The following is a 6,000-nucleotide window of genomic DNA, read 5'->3' on the forward strand; positions in this document are numbered from 1 at the left end:
TTTACACCTTGACATCTATTGCTCGGATAATCTTAAAATCTCCAAGCAGGCAACTTGACCCCCCCTCAAATTTCTGTCTAAGCACCTGTAAGACTTGCCTACTGGTGACTGTTTCTTCAAGAAAAAGAGTAGAATTGACATCTGAAAGATAACACATTAGAAAGAAATCAATCCAAGAATCCAAGTCCCTCTCTGCCCCTTGACCAACACACTGCCTGCATTGACACAAACCCACCAACAGTGCAGAAACCTGCAACTGTCTAAATTGGCGGAAAAACTGGACCACGGTCATTCTCTTATAACACAGTTGCTAATGGAACCAAGAATGTTGTTATACAGTACCCACTAGGTTAAGTTCTTCAATCTCAGGGTACTGACAGAGCTAAATTGCATGTAGTGAACCCCCATCCTTTACAAAGATTTCAAAGTCTGCTGTGAAAGACTGCAATTATATTTTCCATTAGTTTGTCAGTTGCTGTTCCCAAACAGTACCACTATATTCACGTAACAGACGGGCAAGGGCAGAATCACACTGGAGAACAGTAGAGCAGACAACCTGAACTGCTCTGAATAGAACACAGTTAGCATTCTCAAATGACAGAGTATCATGGAAGTCTTAGTGGGCTGTACAACGTTCTGTTCAAACCAAAGATCTCATTACCTTTCAACTCCATGTTTTTCTCATGCTTGAATCCTCTCTGGTGAGGGAGAGGAACCCTCCTGTTGAAGACGCTGGTGCCACTATGGAAATTTAATTTTCTATTATTGTTGGAGCTTAAGCACAAATACTAAGGAAATGTTCAGCTTGTTTTGAAACAAATCTGCCTGCCACCCCCTGCTATCAGCTTAAAGAAAAAAAGGTCTTTGAATAGATTGCTTAAGACATGCTCTCTATTTTCTGAAATTAGCAGAAAGTTTGCTTCAGGATTCATTTACATCATCCACCAAACTGCCATAGGAAACACTAAGCTCTGTGTTACGGCTCCTCTTGAACACATACGTCTTTGGCTGAGACTGCTAAGCTTGGGAGCACCAAGCCTCGCTATCAAATCCTCACAACCCTCTATGCAACCTCTGGGCTGATAGAAGACCTTCATCTGTGATCTAATATTTTCATATGAAAATAAGCTCCCTAGAAGTTCTCCGGGTTCATTATCCCTGGCGCTTAATTCTCATTCGAATTTCTAGGTTAACACTACTTCATTTATTAGAAAACCTTTTAGCCAAGAATATTAAGGAGCTCTGAGAAGCCCCAAGTAAGTTCCTCCCTAAAATGGCACCAAGGTATGGTAGCCAGGAACAGAAGAAACGATGGAGAGGTTGAGATCCCTTGCTCAAGGTCCCCCAGGAGGACCTTTGTTGTCTGTCATGCCGGTTAACCCTTTGCAAACAGAAGATCCAAGTGGCCAAGGACAGTACTCACAGGAGGCGTTTGTGAAGGTAGACTGGAGGCAAGAGAGAAGTTCCCAGGTGAAGAACCCGACAGGGGCAACACGATCAACCCACGCACACCTGCTTCTGAAGTGCAGCCAGCAAGCAGCCCCTCCGATGCGCACTTTTAAGATGGTGATTGGTACCTAGGACACCAGGCTGAGAATGACCTTTCCAGTCTCAGCAGGTGACACATCAAGAAAAAGCCTGTGTACATTTTCCCAGTCAATGGGCATTCATATTTCTTGTTTTCATCTATCTGTGGCAAAGAAAAACATCTGGCAAAGGGCAGCCAAATACAGTCTACGAATCCCTTCAGCTAGATCCAACAGATGCACATGTCTCATTCACAGAACAATTCTAAGCCATGAAGAGGCCTTACTTCATGTGGGCCTTTATGGTTTAGTAGCAGAATTTGAATCAATTGATGAATGACTCGGTAAGTTACGGTACATTGACTTTTGGGTCACTCTTCAACACTTAAATATTAGGCAGATATATGCTCCTGGACATGAATACATATTCCCAATCTAAATTGCTAAATTATATAAAACTCATGATCCTATTTATTGAAGAAAATGCCTACGATTCCTTCAATGTGTTGATTCTGATAAAAACCTAAGGGTGTACACACAAGTGTTAATAGTGCTTGCTTCTACTGAGGATTGGCAGAGAAGCAAAACAGAATTCAGCTCATATTCTCTTTATTAGTTGATCAGTTAAGATCAGACACCTGGCACAACATCATGGTTAAAACTACAAGCTCTGAAGTCTCCTCACCTGTACATAGCTTCACTAATTGTGTAACTACAAGTAACAATCTGCCTGCTTTTCTCTAGAGTTAATAATGGCTACACATCAAAGAGTTTTAACGAGAACCAAACAACTTAGCATAAGCCAATTATTTAAAGCCTTGCTCAGCGTAAGTAAGTCACTAAACATATTGGCTATTAAGTGTATCACATGATGATGCTGAGGGAGAATGGGGGAGGGAGGGGCAGGAGGAGGATATAGCATTAGAAACACACTGCAAACACATAGCCATCTAATCTGACCAAAAAGAGATGGTATTTCTGCCTCAGACATCAACTAAGCCAACATTTAGTCTGCAAAGATGATTGCTCTATCCAAAGACAGAGCAATAAATCTACAACCTGAGAAATCAAGTGAATCCAAAGACCTGCACCAGCAGCTACTATGCCAATCGGCTGTTAGGAAAACAAATAGTGATCCTGAGAAACAAACACAACTGCGGTACCATCAACCCTTACTCATTATTCATCATAAATACTATCAAGTTTGGCTGTCCTGGTTTCATAGAGAGCAGCACAAGATTTCTGGGTCAGAGACAAAGAATTACTTATTATTCACAGAAATAAGTTATTATTTCACAGCCAGAAAACCAGCACTGTCACTCGTTTGCCAAGCCCAAGGACAGAGCAGCACTTTCATGAACGCTGGGAGACACACCTCAAAAGGTCTTTATCTCAGACAGTCATCCTTTTTATACCGAATAGTAAGCAAATCGCCCTTGACTCTGGGAGTACTAACTCAGTCTTCTAAGAGTGTTCCCTATAGAAACATTTTACAAGATGGCCTAGATCAAAGCCAGAGAATGCCTTTGTCCAAAGACAAAAAGATCACAAGACAACAAGGATGGCCTCACTGCACAGAAGTACCTGAGAGACGGCCATGTTGCAGCCATTTTATGCCTGCATAAAAAAAAAAAAAAAAAAAAAAAAAAAAAGAACAATCCTGAAATGCAGGAGCTGGGGACTGAAGCCATTCACGGAAGGGAAGGCATGATCTTGACCACAGAATGGGAAATCCACGCTCACTTTTCTTCATGACTCATTTTCCTGAACATTTTGAAGACAACTTGCATGCAAGGATTTCAACAACTTTTGCACCACAGTATATCCATTTTCTGCAAACACTTTAAATTAAAAAATATTTATTTATTCATTTGAAAAGCAGAGAGAAGAAAGCGTGACCTCCCACCTGCTGGCATTTCCCAAACGCATGCAACAGCCAGGGCTGGGCCTGGAACTCGATTCAGGTCTTCCACATGGACGGCAGGGAAACTATGACCTGAGCCATCATCACAGCTCCCTAGAATCTGCATTATGAAGAAGCTGGAGTCAGGAGCCAGAAACCCAACCCAAGTATCCCCATGTGGGATACAGGTATCCCATCCAGCGTCTTGACTTCTAGGTTAAAAGCTCCCTCCATACAATTCCCTGCAACAAAGACATTTAACATTTCCATTTGGTAAAAGGAAAGCTCTTGAAAACTTGGAGTTTGTAAAGCTGGCACTAGGCCAAGAAAGATAAAGAATTTGAAAGCAAAGTTTTCATAGAGACTAGGCAATATAAAGTCTATTATTTCTTTAGGTTCTAGAAGAATTTAATCATGAATTTTCTTTAGTTGCTTTCTGTCCCTTTCTCATAACTATTCAAATGCAACTTATTTTCATGAATGATAATAGATTCCCATCTAACACAACATGTCTTGCTCTGACATTTACAAACACACAGCTGTGGGAACAGATAAATCTGGCACAAGGATTGTATTCTAAGCATCTGAAAGGCAATGCGATGTTTCTGCTTAATAAATCTCAGCTAGTATTAAAAATGTAAATGTCTCTGAAAGGAAAAAATATTAGCACAATCAGAAACATTCATTTTACCATCTAACATTATATTGTATTAGCATCTCATGCAATACGATAATGTCACCCGGCTTAGAGACAGGTAACGTTGAATTGCATTTTCTTCAATTCACATATTTAGCAAATAACAAAATGACTACTAATACATGCATAGCATTCAACTTCTATTAAAAATCCAGAATGGAATGGCTGAGTTCTTACCAAGAGCCCAAGAAAAACTGGATCATCATCTTTCCCATTAAGAATCTAACTATTAGGTATTCCAAGTGATGAACCACCGCAGAAATACTTCAAAAATATCCTGAAGTTTACATTGAACAGTCAGCTATTTCTTCCATTGTACTTTTTGGTTTTTGGACACTCAATTTCCATTTTTATGAATTACGCTGTTTCTCTGCATAGCTAACTACCTTGACTTTGACTTAGAGGCAACTACACAGTGAGGGACAGGTTCATAGAGGAACAAAGGAAACCATTGTCCACCACCAAAAAAAAAAAAAAAAAAGGCAAAAATGAAATCATCATTGTTTTTAGTGAATGCCATTACCAAGATGCAATTCCTCTCTAGGCTCACCTCGACAGCACAGGTGCTAACATTCCCGATTACTGACAGAAACCGGTAGGGAGCAATTCACCCCACCAACTGGGGGACATGGCCACGTTGGAGACACGTCCAGTCGTCCTCACGGCGGGTGGGGGCTGCTACTGTCGTCCTGTGAGCACCGTCCAGGATGCTGCTCCACACCCCACAGCGCACAGGGTGGCTGCCACCCAGTCCAGGACGGCGCGAGTGCCTAGGTGCAGGCTGCTCTCCACAGCTGAAGTCCCAACTGCCCACCAGCCCCCACCAACTCAGGATTCTGGGAAAGTTTCGTTTCCCATAACCAAACATAAGCACCAGTTGCTTCCGTGTGGAAGAATCTATGTTAGTGATTCAAATTCCAGTCACTTGTCCTGTATTTACTAACTTTTTTTAACTTAACCAAGCCCAGTTTAAATAGAGCCTGGGCATTGGGCTGACGGCCCCTACACGCGCTAACCAAGGAACCTGCACCGTTGACCTTCTCGGGCTGCATCCCAAACCACAACGGATCGCTCCTGTGACAGAAATGGACTTGCTTACAGTTCTGGGAGCTGGAAATCCAACGCCAGGGAGCCAGCTGACTCAGTTTCTGGGGCAGCACCTCTCGTGGTGGCAGTCTTCTGTGTCTTCACACTTGGTGTGGCTAGAGAGACAGCAACGGAAAGAGAACACTCGGCGTCCCCTCCTCTCCCTGTAAGAGCACCAGGCCCACGGCAGCTCCTTTAACCTTAATGACTCCATCTACCCTTGATTGCCGTCACATGGGCGCTCTCTCCACATGCAGTTACCTTGGAGGTTTGGGCTTCTGCAGATGCATTTGGGGGGGAACAAGGGCACATTTCAATCTGCAAGCCAGCCTTCGTCATCTATAGCAACTCACCACAGTCTCCTCTTTCTAGAGTATTCCCTGAACACCAGCAGCAAAACCTGGAGAAAGTGATGACTCCTAGGGCTGCCCATTTTCTGAGGCTGTGCCCTTTGTCCTTAAAATTTTCACTGAAGTCCTCCCTGCCTGGTAGTTACCTTCCTCAGGCAAAATTCATTGCTTAGTGGATTTGCCACACCTTGCCTCACCAAGTGCCTCTAAAGAAGCCAAACAATCAGGAATCCAGTGGAGTGGGGAAGGATTTTCACAAGCATTTACTCTTGGATAAAAACAACAATTAACTACTAACCTTTTCTTTTTTTGTTGCTGAGCCGTATGCATGTCTGTTCTGGGTTGTGATAGGTGTCCCTTACCTGACACCATGAACCGCAGTGGTGGGGATGCTGTCAACTAAGCCCTCTGCACCCCAGCCCTCTCCACGATTGGAAA

At 42.9% G+C, this 6,000-nt stretch overlaps 1 long non-coding RNA gene across 7 annotated transcripts in view; it reads right to left on the reverse strand.

Annotated features, from left to right (window-relative positions):
- The window catches only part of LOC149126005 (uncharacterized), a 170,714-nt gene extending 165,274 nt beyond the window's left edge, over positions 1 to 5,440 (reverse strand). For 3 of the 7 annotated variants that reach the window (XR_016235140.1, XR_016235136.1, XR_016235137.1), the window contains exon 1: positions 5,226 to 5,440. This is a non-coding gene — a long non-coding RNA (uncharacterized LOC149126005). The remainder of the gene's footprint in view (positions 1 to 5,225) is intronic. The other 4 variants (XR_016235139.1, XR_016235134.1, XR_016235141.1 and 1 more) reach the window with 3 other exon arrangements.
- Between the last annotated feature and the right edge of the window lie 560 nt (positions 5,441 to 6,000).

The sequence above is a fragment of the Oryctolagus cuniculus genome, chromosome 6, assembly GCF_051225735.1.
Source record: "Oryctolagus cuniculus isolate XC-2025 breed Fujian yellow rabbit chromosome 6, ASM5122573v1, whole genome shotgun sequence".
Lineage (NCBI taxonomy): Eukaryota > Metazoa > Chordata > Mammalia > Lagomorpha > Leporidae > Oryctolagus > Oryctolagus cuniculus.